The sequence below is a fragment of the Miscanthus floridulus genome, chromosome 15, assembly GCF_019320115.1.
Source record: "Miscanthus floridulus cultivar M001 chromosome 15, ASM1932011v1, whole genome shotgun sequence".
Lineage (NCBI taxonomy): Eukaryota > Viridiplantae > Streptophyta > Magnoliopsida > Poales > Poaceae > Miscanthus > Miscanthus floridulus.
Window position 1 is genome coordinate 73381119 of NC_089594.1, and position 15664 is coordinate 73396782.

Sequence of the window (15664 nt, forward strand, 5' to 3'; positions counted from 1 at the left end):
ATCGCCAGGCTGGATTTTTTTTTTAATCCATTTACAAATTACAATGGCAGCCGCCATAAGGTACCCACCACCCGTGTTAACGATAGCTTTTTGAATTAAAAAATAAATCTGAAACCTGATGAAGGAAGCATTGGCCTGGTTAATATTAAGTTTTCGACATCGTGGTACAACTCGATTGTTTCAACATCGCCTGATTTTATTTTATTTTCTTTAGTTATCTGCATTCATGCTGTTTCTGATACTGTACTATGAACTACTGTCCTTGGCAATTGCAGTTGGATTTTCCTGTGCTTATTCTCATCCCTCCCATGGGTTCTTCTTTTCATATGATTTATGTCCTCTGTGTTTATAACCAGAAGGAGGTATCATCAAATCATGGTTAGTTAAGTAATCGCCACTACTACAGAAATCAATTTGCGCAGCGTGGCCAAAATGGACTCCATGGCGGGCACCTCTTTTGCCCGCCACGGTTAACCGGTGGCCGGCCTCTGGCCGGCCACCGAGGCGCCCGCTGCGGGAAAATGGTTTACCGCGGCGGGCCACCTTATTTGCCCGCCGCAGGAAATCGTTATTTACCACGGCGGGCAGTATGAATCACCCGCCGCGGTTAATACGATGTACTATAGCGGGCTCTTTAAACTGCCCGCCGCGGTAAAGAGTTCATTTCCTGCGGCGGGCGCTTTATATTGCCCGCCGCGGTAAAGCATGTACAAATAATCACCGCCGCCTCTTCATCTTCTCCACGGGTCTTCCTCTCTCTCAAACTCATGGGGGAGGTTTTGCCCTAAAATTTGAAGAAACTTTTGATTTGAGTTGAAGGGCTTGGATTTGAGGGAGGACATCATAAGAGGTTCATAAAGGCTCCCCCTCTCTCCTTCCATCCTCTCTCTCTATTTCCATCACCTAGAGTTCTCTCTAGATCTATATCTAGATCTAGATCAATTTTAATGGAAAAAATGATGTCATGTATTTCTTTAACCTTAGATTCATCATAGATGCATGCTTCATCTTTCACATCGTTATTTCCTCTCTTTTTCATGATTTTGGACGTAAAAATCATCAATTTCTTCTAATTCTTCTTTATTTGTTGATTGTGACGGATAATGTTCGCATGTATGATGGATAGGTCGGAATGGATGTACCGGATCGACAGAGTGAATGATCCGCGGTACCTCTTTGAATTAAGGAAGTTTATTGCTGCTGGTAAAGCTCACCGTGAGAGACTGAAGCGGATGACAACCATATGTCCATGTTCTCGTTGCAAGAACCTAAAAGCCCACCGAGACAGTGAGGTGCAAACTCATTTGATCATGTATGGTTTCGTCGAGGGCTACACAGTCTGGACATTTCACGGCGAAAGAGTTGGTGCGAGTGGCGGTGCATCTAGAGTGAGCTCTTCGACGCCGACGACGACAGCACCATCGGTGAATAAAGATCCTTTAGGAGCACCCGGCTCCTCATCATCTTCAGCAGTAGCTGCGCCAGCCGATAGTGACAACAGTTGTCGTGATTACATCATGGTGGATGATCTAATGCAAGACATGGCCGACGAAGCCAGCGACGGTGGGGATGGTCAGGATACTGTGAGCCAACCTGAGGATGTGCAACTTGTTGAAGATCTAGTCAAACATTTCGATGAAGATGACGTTGTGTTGGGTTGCCCAAAGTGGTTGGAGAATTTCAGAGAGTTGAAGCAGGCGGCAGTTGATCCTCTCTATAAGGACGGCGACGATTGTCCGAAGGAGTGCACGGCGCTCCGTTTTAACCTCCATATGTTGATGCTGAAGGCTCGTCATGGTTGGTCTGACACTAGCTTCAATGAGTTGTTAAGCTACCTTGCCACCACGTACCCAACGGCTAACAAGGTGCCCGCCAATACTTATCGGGCCAAGAAGCTGATCCGGCCAGTGGCGATAAAGCTTAGAAAGTTTGATGCAAGCCCTAACCACTGCATCCTGTATTGGGGCAATGAGTATGAGAATTTGATGAGTTGTCCGCACTGCAGCTTTAGTCGGTACAAGAAAAATGCTGGTTGTCGCGTGGATGCAGAAGACGAGGGAGGCTTGCGGGGTGGTCGGAAGAAGAACAAGAAGGGGGCAAAGAAGAGCAGTGTGGCCAAACAGATATTGGCTTAGCAGGACGATGAAGAAGAGGGTTACACGCACAGGAAAAGTCCAGCACTATCGGTGTGGTACCTGCCCATGACCGATCACCTGCGTGCAATATTCGGGAACCCGGACGATGCCAAGCTCATGTCCTGGCATGCATCAGCTGACCGCCTAAACGACGATGGCAAGCTACGGCACCCATCCGATGGCAAGCAGTGGAAGGATTTCGACGAGGCCTACCCGGAGTTTGGCAAGGAGCCCAGGCATGTTAGGTTCGCACTAAGTACCGACGGGATGAACCCGTTCAGTGAGCTTAGCAGCTCGCACAGCACTTGGCCCATCGTGCTCACCATGTACAACCTACCTCCCCATCTATGTCAGAAGCGTAGGTACCTTATGCTGACCATGCTTATCTCCAGACCGAAGCAGCCCGGCAATGATATAGATGTGTTCCTGGAGCCGTTCATGGAGGAAATGAAGATACTATTTGATATTGGGGTCTAGATGGTGGATGCATCCCGCAAGGAGAAGTTCACACTAAAAGCAATCATCTTTGTCACCATCACCGATTACCCCGGTCTCTTCTCACTGTCGAGGCAGATCAAAGGGAAGACTGGCTGCGTAATTTGCATCGACGGGACCTGCTACACTTACCTTAAGGGATCCAATAAGATGGTGTACACGAGGCACAGACAGTTCCTCACAAAAAATGACAGGTATAGAAGAAGTATTATGAACAAATACTTTGACAATCAGGACGAGCCGCAGCGTGATCAACCGACGCAGACTAGTTGGGGGACAAAGGTGTATGAGATGGTCAAGGACATGGATCAGGTGGAGTTTGGAAAGAAGAAGAAGCCGCCTGAAGAGGGGAGCAAGCAGATAAGGAAGCGAAAGCGGGACCAGACGGAGGAAGTCCCCGCCGCCGTTCCTTTCAAGAAGAAGTCAATTTTCTTCAAGTATCTGTCGTATTGGAAAACACTGAATACACCCCATGCCATCGACTGCATGCACCTGGAGAAAAATGTCTTCGAAAGCACGATCGGTGTCCTGCTAGACATCAAGGGCAAGACAAAGGATGGTGTCAAGTCACAGACGGATCTTGTCAATCTGGGCATCCGGCCGGACCTTCACCTGGAACTGCCTCAGAACGGTAAAGTCGATATCCTGGGTGCGGCCTGCAACCTAACGCAAGACGAGAGGACGGCTTTTCTTAAGTTGCTTAGGGGTATCAAGGTGCCGACTGGTTTCTCTTCCAACATCAAGAGCCTAGTCTCCATGAAAGACCTCATAATGACCGGCTACAACTCACACGACTGCCACGTCATGCTGACAGTGTTCCTACCAATTGCGATTAGGGCTATCTGTCTAGAGTACGTGAAGATGGTCATCACACGGATGTCATACTTCTTTAATCGCATCACCCAGAAGGTCATTGATAAGGCTGAGCTGCCTGCCCTGAAGGAGTTCATCACGGAGACCCTTTGCTAGCTCGAGATGTGTTTTCCACCATCTTACTTTGATATTATGCCACACCTAATGATGCATATGGTCCATCAGATCCATCAACTAGGCCCCGTGTACCTACACCAGATGTGGACGTACGAGCGGTTCATGTCCACCCTCAACAGATACGTCCATAACTGCGCTTACCCAGAGGGCTCTATGATCGAGGCATACACAACAGAGGAGGCCATGAACTGGTGTATAAGGTACATAAGAGATGGGAGGGTGATTGGGCTGCCTGTCCATCACCACGAAGGCAAAACCTCAGGGATTTGGTGCACAGGGCGAAAAGTGCGCACCGATGTGGCAAACCGAATGGTGCAAGAAGCTCATTACAGCATCCTTCATCAGTTAGTGAGCATGGAGAAATATATTGAAAAGAACCTGGAAAAGATCCGCGCCGCTAATGATGGACAACGCACGGAGGCATGGGTCTAGAACCATCACAAGAGCAATTTCATAGAGTGGCTCAAAGAGCAACACATACCCCTTGAAGGATGCCCTAATGAAGATACGGAGACCGTTAAGAGGCTTGTGTTAGGCCCATCCAGCCAAATCACCACGTGGCAAGGGTATGACGTCCAGGGCTACAGGTTCCACACAAAAGACAAGGACAAGAAGAGCTCGGTACTAATACTACTCTCTACTACTCACATGTACTCTACTACTACACAACACTACTCTACTACTACTACTACACAGTACTACTCTACTACTACACAACACTACTCTCTACTTACACACTACTACTCTCTACTAATAATAAATATCAGTGCCCATAAATTTTAGATTAATAAGTTTTAGATTGATAATAAATATCAGTGAGCAAATGCAAAAATATTAACCGTGGCAGGCACATAACAGCGCCCGCCGCGGTTAATCGATTAACCGTGGCGGGCAGTTTAAGGTGCCCGCTACAGTAAACATTTACTGCGGCGGGCGGATTATATTGCCCGCCGTGGTTAATCCGTGGCTATATATGTGCCGCTGCTCGCATAAATTTTCTTATTCCTTCGCGCCCTCGAATTCGACCCGAAGGGCTGCCGAAATATAGCGCCGCCGTCGCCATCCCCGCCGCCGAGCTCCTCCGTGGTGACCCCCGCCCCCATCCTCCTCCCCTATGCCCGTGCCCCGCCCCCGTCCTCCTCTCCCTTGCCCGCGCCCCGTCCCCGTGCTCCTCCGGCGCCCCGTCCCCGGAACCCTAGCTCCGATGCGTCGTCGGCTCCGACCTGTCCGCCGCCGCCAAATTCCTCGATGGCCTTCTCCACCCTTCTCCAGTTCAGGCAGCACTACACAGCGCGCAAGGAAACAACGCCACCAGCGGTACATAACCTAACCTCTACATGTCCTGCGCCTGAAACCATGCCCTTCTCCTACTCTCCTAGTAGCAGCTTTCTACGGTCTTCACGCCGTGTTTGTTTATTAGTGTCGATTTTATCGTGCTATGTCCTGGGGGAAATTCGTGGAGCAAGCTATTGGTATTCTTGTGCTGGTTGGTTTCTAGGGCATATCATCGAGCATCTGGTGTGCGGTTCTGGGGAGGAACCTATGAGTATTTGTCCTGGCCTTTTTGGGTAAACTAGGTTCAGTACTCCACTTTGCCTTTGACTAAAGTAGCTAGCGCTGAACTTTGGGTTCCTGAACTCCTTGTGCTGCAAGTTTACAGGAAGCAAAGGTTTTTTTCTCGCCATTTTGAATTGGAGAAGGTTGCTGCCTGGCGTGCATGATATACATTGATTTGTAACCCACGTCTGCTTATAGAATTACGAATTGGTGGATTACCATAAAGATGCCTTTCATCTGTATATCTGGTATCGCCGACTAGGACCAAATTTAAATCTCGTATCTGTAGTTTTTCAAATAGACATTCTGCGAATGCATATCCCTTTGCCCCGAGGCCCCAGCATACTGCTCATAGTATATTTGTACTCATTGGGTAGCATGTTCATCGATATCTGGTGCAGTTAGGTGCTTACATGTTCCTTTTCCCTAGTCTAGAACAGAATGGGCGGTTCTTGTTCATATTTTCTTTATCAAACAGTCATTTGAATGAACATATGTACACTAGCCCCATGAATGATAGAATACTATATTTTCCGGTATTTGTATGGCACATTTTGTCCTAGATCAGAAAGGTGATTGGATATCGGACTGTCAATTGGTTATATGTTGTGAGATTTTTTTTCAATTTTAGTGTTCAGCAGATGGACGCTGAACAATAAATCAATGCATAAGTTCATGTATGTTAATCCTATTGGACTGCTCAGGCTATAAACTAATTCACACCTATCGATATTTTGTTAGGGTTAGATTAGCATATCCTTAATTTGCAAATGAAAGGAATGCTATGGTCTTATTTAAACCATTCGATTGAGCTAGTCTTTTTTCCTAGTACTCAGGTGCCTGATTTCTTTCCCTTCTTTCTCTAATTTCCCCCTCAACTCCTAATCTTATCCCTGATCTAGGGTGTAGAGACATTGAGAAAAATCATTGAGGAGCAGGGCATGAGCTGTTAGGCTTTCATGCCATATATACTAATTTTTTCCTTGCTGGATTGTCTCAACCCCTGAAATGTACAGTTCTAAATTTTGAGCTGTACAGCTCTTACTCTACTAAACCTCAATAGGCAGCGGCGATGATGATCGAGTGCCTCCGCTAAACTAGGATGGCTTGTATACCAGATACAAGCAACTAGTTTAAAAGCGATGTGATGACAATGGGGCAAATCTGAGCCAACTACTACTACTTTACTACTCTAGTACTACTCTACTCTACTCTACTCTCACCTCCTCTAGTCTTCTACTCTATCTTGATGGCCGAAGGCCACCCTTTGGGGCCGAATTTTGAAACTATCTTGATGGCTTTTGTTTGGTATTTGCAATGATGATTCTTTTCACACTTCTAAGCTGAGGCAGTGGCATATGCAATGATGTGAACCCTTTTATGCTGAGGCAGCGGCGATGATGATCGAGTGCCCCCACTAAACTAGGATGGCTTGTATACCAGATACAAGCAACTAGTTTAAAAGCGATGTGATGACAATGGGGCAAATCTGATCCAACTACTACTACTTTACTACTCTAGTACTACTCTACTTTACTACTCTAGTACTACTCTACTTTAATACTCTATAACTGTGTCTATACAACTAAAATATGTATTCATTGTAGCTTTCCAATGGTGGAGGAACCGATAAGCGAATGGCGCGACCCTACCCCTAGTGCATCATCATCAACTAGCCTCAAGAGCCAAGTGTCCGTGACCCCGAGGCCAACAAAGAAACGTTGTACAGAGGACGAAGTTGATCCGACCTACCAACCGAGGGATGACGAAGTTGAAAGTGCGTGGTCTCCAAACCCTGAACAGATACCGGTGGTGCCTCAAGAATTTAATTTCGAGGAGGAACAAGTCAGTGACAAAGAACCCCCCGCTCCATCTCCAACCACTTCAGGCAAGTCTAGTGGTCAGAGGACAAAGCTGAGAAGGGGGGAACACGGGAGGCACCAGAGGGAAATCCACGGCGAAGTCCATGTGATCCATGAGGTGGGACCAGAGGGAAACCCATTGTCGCCACCCACGGTCCTTGCCATGTTCAACAACCAAGTGGCATGTATAGTCAAGGACAAGGTGAAGATCACTTGGGAGGAGTGGAACAATGTCCCGGTCGACTACAAGACACATATCTGGGGTGAGGTGACAAGGAGCTTCCATTATCCCGAGGACGCCGATCTGAACAAGTGCAGGGAGTGGGTCATGCATGCGGCAGGAAGAGCCTTTAGAAACTTCAAGTCCATGCTGACCAGGTACTACCTGAAGCTAGGCAAGTCACCCTGTGTCAAATACACTATGGTGAAGGAACATCACTAGGAAGAGTTCTGCAAACAAAGAACAATAGAAGAAGCAAAGGCAAAGAGCGCCAAGTTCAGCGCACTCGCGAAGAAGAACCTGCACCCCCACCACTTGGGCATGACTGGGTTTGCTAGTAAGAGGCCCCAGTGGCGGGAGGAAGAAAGGGCTAGAGCTGCCGCCAGGCTTCCCGATCCGTACGACGGTGTAGACTTGAGGGCTAAGGACTTCATCTATGCCCGCAAGCCGAAGAAGCTCAAGGAGGGCGCGAGCAAGTTCAATGAGCCCAAGTTCGAGGAGGTGGAGAGGGCTCTCATCGAGGCCGCTAAATCCAAGGACAGCTTCGAGGTTCGCAGGGGCCAGGACTTGCTGACCCTGGCGCTGGGAACCCCCGAGCACCGTGGCCGCGTCCGTGGCATGTCGTCGAAGATGAGCTGGAACTCAGTGGAGTCATGGCAATCCGACGCTGCCACATACCGGTCAAGGCAGAGGTACAAGGAGGGCATCTTTCAGAAGGGCTATGATCAAGGCATGGCCGAAATAATCTGTCGGTCCATAAAAGAAGCCTTCAGGAGCAATGACCCAGATATGGTGTCGATGAGGTCACAGATGCTTCGCCAGGCTGGCATGGCCGTGCCTCAAGTTCCACAAGGGCAAACACAAGGGCAGCCACTGCCGATGATTGAGGATTGCCCAAGGCACCCCGTCGACGACATCCAGCAACCCATGCACGTCCACCTCAACATCCTGTTCGGCAGGGCAAAAAAGTTGACCATGGGTGAGGGTTACATGCACCCCAAAGAAGATATCAAAGATTTCAACCAAGACCAGATCCCTGCCAACTATGCTGCCGTGATACTTACATGGTATGCGACCCAATACGAAGAATTTGAAATGGAATATCCAACTGCACAAGGGGTAACGATCCTTGGAGCTGCCATTAGTTCCAAAGTCCTGTGGAACAAGGACGACATAGAGATCATTCTCTCGATGCCGACTTCTACGCCGATGGCGACACCAGCATCACAACCATCCGTTGCCGGATCTTGTCCCCCCGATGATCCGGATCACGGCGATGGCGATGACGAAGGCAATGGCGGGGATGACAAGGGAAGGAAGTCACCCTGAGGCACAAGCCCTCACCCTCGTTCTCCTCCTCCAACAACAAGTCCACCTCCACCTCCCGACAGTCCGTCTAAGGGCACAAGCAAAGGACCGGGAGGCACGGAGGAACCGGGGGCAAAGACACAGCCTGCTGCCATTGCGAGCACAAGCCACTGTCCTCCACCGCCGGCGAAGACTAAAGGCGACCAAGGGCATCTCACATACTCACTTGAGTTTGAAAGGTATGGTAGCGGCGAGCATAATTTGCTAATAACTTTTCTTTGCCATAATATGGTACTAACATTTCTATCCCAGGCCGAGATTACCTTTCCATCTATTTCCTGAATCGGATGACTGCCCCGGCCATTACGAGCATGGGAAGTTCATGATAACCAAGGCCCAGCTCATCGACGAGGAAAGGTGGGAGAAAAGGAGGTTTCATCTCTGGTACATGGAAGCGGCAAAAGCTGGCCTGCATGGTTTTCTAGTCAAGGTTGTGGCGGAGTACTTCCACTTGCCCGGCAACGATGTAGAACTCCCCGTGGACTTCCATGACATGTACAGACTACTACGGGAACAAGACCTTGACATCGCCCAAGTCACCTTGTTCTCTATGTAAGTGATGAATTGCGAGTTTCACATATCACCTACCTTTGAATCGGTCAAGACTACTTATATATGCCACGATGGCTTGTCCTTGCAAGTTGATGGCCTATATATCCAAGGAACTAAAACTTGATGTTATCTATCTATCTCCAATGCATATTGCTCAAAGAGTCATCATTGGTTACCACCTAGATGACAATCATCCAACCATGAAAGACTTGACCAAGCGACAGAGAGAGGCGCACAGGAAGAAACTGATGGACAATGAGAAGTTGAACATTTCAAGGTACATACTAGGACCAATGAAGAAGATTAGGAGAAATGGGTGTATCGTAGCTGCCTACCACTTTGGGTAAGTCGAAGACATGCCTGTAGAGATAAGTGGGTAGCTAGCTAGTATTATTATTTCTCGTCGTAACCTATATTTTGTTTCAATGGCGCAGCCAAGGCCTCGAGGGTCACTGGGTTGCATTTATCATCTACCCTTAGGATGGCAGGGCCTGCGTATTTGATTCGTTGAGAATGCCAAACTTAAAAGGGTACAAGGCCTTTGAAGATTGCCTCAGAGTGTAAGTGACTGAACTGTCTTCTCATATGCGTTCTAATGCCCTGCCTAATACTAGTACATTTTATATAGTGCTTATAAGGAGTACGTGAAGGATCCTGAATGCTATGATTGAAGAACAGAGAATTTTAAGGCTAAGCATAAGAACCACATCAAAATCAAATGCAACTTTCCGGTAAGTATTTGAAAGGTTTAATTGTGCTTTCTGTTCATAAGCGTTCTAATGCCTATATTCTAATGCTTGTGTATCGATCATGTAGTGTGCCAAACAACCGGTAGGATCACAAACCTGTGGCTTCTACGTCTGTGAGTACCTGAGGGAGTGCAAGCAGTACAGCAGCAGTTGGAGGGTGCTCAAGAATGGATTGAACTGGTGGAGAGACGTGCAGAGCACCCAACACTCCTTCAAGCAGACAAAGGCGGACATATGTAAGTTTGTCTTAGACAAATGCATGCTTGAAGGGAGCACGTCCTTCAATGAGAATAGCTAGCTAGCGATTTTATCGGAGTACGAGAGGCTGAGGAAATAGCCCACGATAATGCGTCTGCAGATTACTCCTTAGGGCATGTATAACGACTTTAATATGTAAATGTAATGAATTAACGATAACAAGAACGACTAAGTGAATGTAAATATATGTATATTATCTCATGTGTAATGCCTGCATACTTTTTAAGTTTAATCTGTGAAATCTGGATGTGATTTGAATTTGAATTTGAATTTATATGCCTGCTGTATTTTTTTTAATTCAGGAAATAATTTACCGAGGCGGGCAAATAATAATGCCCGCCACGGCTAACGAACATAACCGCGGCGGGCCACGAAAGGTGTCCGCCGCGGTAAAATAATTTACCGCGGCGGGCGGTGCAACGTGACCGCCGTGGTAAAAGTATATTTACCGCGGCGGGCACGTTACACCGCCCGCCGCGGTAAATCGGTTAACCGCGGCGGACAAAGCCGCCCGCCGCGGTTAAGCCACGATTTACCATGGCCTCTAGGCCGCGGCGGACGGCTTTGCCCGCCGCGGAAAATAAAAAACGCCCGCCTCCAGTAAAGTTTGTGTAGTAGTGCGCATGTCCTTATAACTCTATCTATATGTTGGATGGCAATTTCGGTACTAAGTACTTGTCAAGATGTATACTTTGTTGAAAACATAATCTCCTTGTTTAATTTCAGGCATCTGATCAAGGGTCGTTCCATGTCCAGCATTATTGATTTTGACAAGACATTATTCCAGGTGAGCCGCCTATGCTGCAAATAGGGATGTTCAAATAAATGATTACTGAACATTTGTTGACTAATCCTTTTTTGCAGAGCATGTAGGTTCTTGTTTGTTCTAATATTGTGTATTATATAATATCTGGATATTTAGTCATGAAAAATAAATATGAATTTTATTAGAATTATGGGTGCTACATCATCACAATGAATAGTTATATTTTTTATACAACGTATATGAATTGACGTGTTAAATTTTATCATTATTGTAATTCCTCTATTTTTATATGATTTTTTAATCACACGCCAATAATATGATAATTTCTTTAAGTATATTTCCCATGGATTCAATGATATGATAACTCATCATGAATCCCTTTTGGTATGAATCTTAATCTATATTTACTTCATTTTTAAGAAACATATTTTCTTTTTATTTCTTACCGTAGTGTTAGCACGGGCATTGTAAACTGATATGGCAGTTAGCAGGTCAGGGCGGCCTGGACCTCCGCCTCAGCCGTGTCGTCCCGCCCGCTGCCGGCTCCCTCGACACCTACCCCGAGTGTGTCGTACCCGTGAAGCCTGGATCCATGGAGAACACGCCTCTGCGGCTGGGGACCTTGATCAGAAGTAGGGTTCAAAATTTCGGCGAAATTTCGGTGAAATTTCGTGAAATTCGGTAATTTTGGTGGTGGCCGAAAGAAAAATCCGAAATTTTGTAATACACTAATACATGTGTTATATAACTTTAGACTCAATTTTTTATTGTTTATATTGCATATTTTTGTATTCAATAGATGTGTAGTCATAAATCATACTAATATTTGTTTAGATTTAAATGTTTTTTTTTAGAAAAAGCATATTTCATGTGCTAGTCTCTAAAAAAATTTCGCCGAAATTTCGGCCAAATTTTGCGAAATTCGGTAGTTTCGGTGGTGGCCGAAATTTTTGCAATACCGAAATTTCGGGGGGGCGGGGGGGGGGGGGGGGTGCTGCCCTCCTCCTGGGCTGAAAAACCAAGGAGCAGGTCTTCAAACCTGGCGCTCAAGCTCGTGAACCTTCATCTGATACCCTCCGCTCCTCAGGCTCACAGCGTCGCTTCGTGATATCTATCTGTCCAAGCCCTCGTCACTGCTACTGCCGGAAGGCGCTTGCTTTATCCTACTACGTATTATTGTTAGTTGCTTTCTGTTGCACCTGTGTGCTACAACGACTCGAGACATTGAGTTCCTTTGTCCAGCACATATAGCCCAAGAAAATATACATTTAGCCCTACCCGACACGGCAAAAAAATCTCTTATACTATTTTCAGCCCCCCTTTGAGGTGTTTCTGGATCCGCCACGGCATGCTTCTTTCAGATCGATCTACCAAAACCGTGGATGGAACACAAGAGGGTAGCAAACCAGTTGGAGCTAATTACCAGTGTGAAAAAAAAACATGGAGTACGATGGATTGGATGATGGGTTATAAGTTTCCTTCGTTAAAAAACGGAGTAGGTTTCCTGTATGTTTGGAATCTGAGGAGTTAGGACACATTATAAGCAATATAAGTTCTTGTGTGATACGCTTATAACTAATAAAACAATGGTTATGTTTGCACACGCTCTGTCTTTGTTCATGTTCTTCAATTGCACACAAGCAACTAGATCCTTAATCATATTTATAGTTTTCACCTTCTAAGTGTGATTTGTTGTTTAATGTAAAGCCACTTTCAATTGTTGATGTACCTATACATAGCATCTAGAAGAAAAGCAGCCTGACACGGTCTAGAGTTGGATTGAGCTTGGTGGCACCATGTGCTATGCAGTCTATTTCTAGATTCAATTCTATTGGAGGTTGCTTGGGTGTGAAGGGTTGAAATTAAAACTACCACATTGTTTCTGTTGGGTGGCGCATGGATAGTGCCCATGTGGCCTTAATTTTCTAGAGCTTCCATAAATGCATAATTTAAAGTATGCATTTATGTCATGTCTTTTACCTGACTTTGGAACATTTATATGAAATGAATGGAACTTGGAAAATCCCAGTAGTCTCCAAGATGTAATCGCTCAATGCTATAGCATATAAATTGAACATAAATATCATGTGAAATTGGCAGAAAATTGTAACCTTAAATGGTGCCAACAAACTTAAAATTCTATCTAATTGGTTCCAGTAAATTTATGAGCAATCAGTTCACTTAATTACAATTCTTAGAAGAGATATCATGAGCAGTAAACAAATTATATAATGCTTGGCATCTACATCCGTTTGAAGACAGTGAACAAAGTTACGTGAGATTTAACATAACTCCTTGTACTACAATAATTCGATGGGATGGAATTGAGTGATCGTACTAAGTCCCATCCATATATAAAAGAGTGGAGAGATGAAGCGAGTGCAACACTATAATAGACCTGCTTCTGCAACCAGAGAGAGAGATAGATAGATAGAGAGAGAGAGAGAGAGAGAGATGTAATGGAATTTCTTGTTGATGAAAGCGTGATGCTTGGTAGGGTAGTAAGCTTGGGAGGTCTTGGGAGTTCTGCGCTTGCACTCTGTCCAGCTGAGGTTGTGGTGATTTGTGAAGAAGAAAATTATACAGGATTTCTTTTGCGGTCAAAGTGACGGACGTGCGACGCCACAGCACTTGGCCACAGCGGCGGGCAAGACAGCGCGGACCGCTGTCGAGAGCTCGCAATGAGCACCAGGGACGCAGCATACAAAGGAATGCGCACTAGCGCTGATGAACACAAACAGGCACGTGGGAAGCTCAGGTTTGGTGCCTCGTGAGTTAGAGGTTTTCTGTGACTCCGTCGATCAATATAGCAAAGATATACATGCGAAAAAACAGTTGGAGTAGCATAGATTGGATGATGGATTTTCAGTTTCCTTCACTAAAAAACATAATAGGGGCGAAGATCGATTGCAACGGTTTGCTGCTTGACGACATAGGTGTAGTGCTGCCTGGATCTAATGCTAGCTCGTTTTTTGATGCACACAAGATCTTCAATTTAGGTAAGCGCAATGCATCATCATCTAACACCGTCTCTTATGCTCCCAAAAAAATAAATCCGTCATGAAGATCTTACTTAATTGCAGACAAGCCCATCTTCTACACTAGGCCAGTTAGTTTTCTCATGTGTCATTTATTTTTATTTTTGGCTAGTAATCTAGCAACCACTACTGGAGGCCGCGGCTTTGCTGAGTGTTTTTACACTCGGCAAAGAGCCCTTTGCAATCGGCTTTGCCGAGTGTAGCACTCGGCAAAGTCCGCTCGGCAAAATTTTTCTCTGCAAAGGGCCTTTGCCAAGTGCTTTTTATCCGGGCACTCGGCAAAATAAAAAAAATTTGCCGAATGCTTGGGACGGCACTCGGCAAAATATTTTCGGCCGTTGCGGCGCCGGCCGTTAACGGTTATTTTGCCGAGTGCCCGACCCAGCACTCGGCAAAAAAAAATTTTATTTTTTTTAAAAATTATTTTGCCGAGTGCCCCAGCCCAGGCACTCGGCAAAGTTTTTTTTATTTTTTTTAAAAAGTACTTTGCCGAGTGCCCCTGCCCAGGCACTCGGCAAAGTTTTTTTTTTTTAAAGTACTTTGCCGAGTGCCCTGCCCAGGCACTCGGCAAAGTTTTTTTATTTATTTTTAAATAATTACTTTGCCGAGTGTCCCTGTTTAGGCACTCGGCAAAGAATTTCTGAATTTTTTTAAAAAAAATACTTTGCCGAGTGTCGTGGCAAGGCACTCGGCAAAGAAATTATATATTTTTTTTTGATAAATCTTTGTCGAGTGCCTTGCCCATGGCACTCGGCAAAGACCCCGAGAATTGCAAAAAAAAAAATTACATTCTATTGTAACAGACAATATATATATATATATATATATATATATATATATATATATATATATATATATATATATATATATATATATATATATATATATATATTGTCTGTTACAATAGAATGTAAATTTTTTTGCAATTCTCGGGGTCTTATATACATCAATCATCATATCTATATCACCAACATGCATTATATATCACAAGCACACGCATATTTAATAAATGCATCGAAAATCCATCACAAATGCACCAAAGTTCAACATCACAAGTTTATTACTACAAGTTCAACATCACAAAGTTCAACATCCCTACTGCGGCGATGGAGACTATACGTGTGGCCCCTCGGACTGCGGTGAAGGACCGAACTGCGGCGAAGGGTTGACGCGATCAGCCACCGGTGACACAATAGCGGGATTGTTTGAACCCGCCGATGGAGGCTGCACAAAAGAGAAGAGATTGCATGTGTTAGACTCAAAATTGAAAATTTTGATAGCACCTCCCCTGCACGGGGAGGTTTCCAACCCGCAAGAAACAACAGCACCAAGGCCGACAATCACAACGGCACGAAGGCCGACAATCCCAATGGCACGAAGGCTGAAAATCACAACGGCACGAAGGCCGACAATCCCAATGGCACAAAGGCATTAAACTTTCATACTCATAGGAGTGAAGTGTCGAACCGGAGCTGGAGCTGGCAACTGCACTTGGACACCCGATGCTTGCCCGATGGTTTGCATGATCTGATACATGGCCGCCATCTGCTTCTTCGTGGCCTCCAGCTCTGGGGTCAGGTGCGCTTGCGTCTCCCTTGTCTCTGCCAGCTCGGCCTGCAGTGTTTCAATCACATGTTTCAGTATTGCAAATCTGATCAATGTGTGTAACGTTCA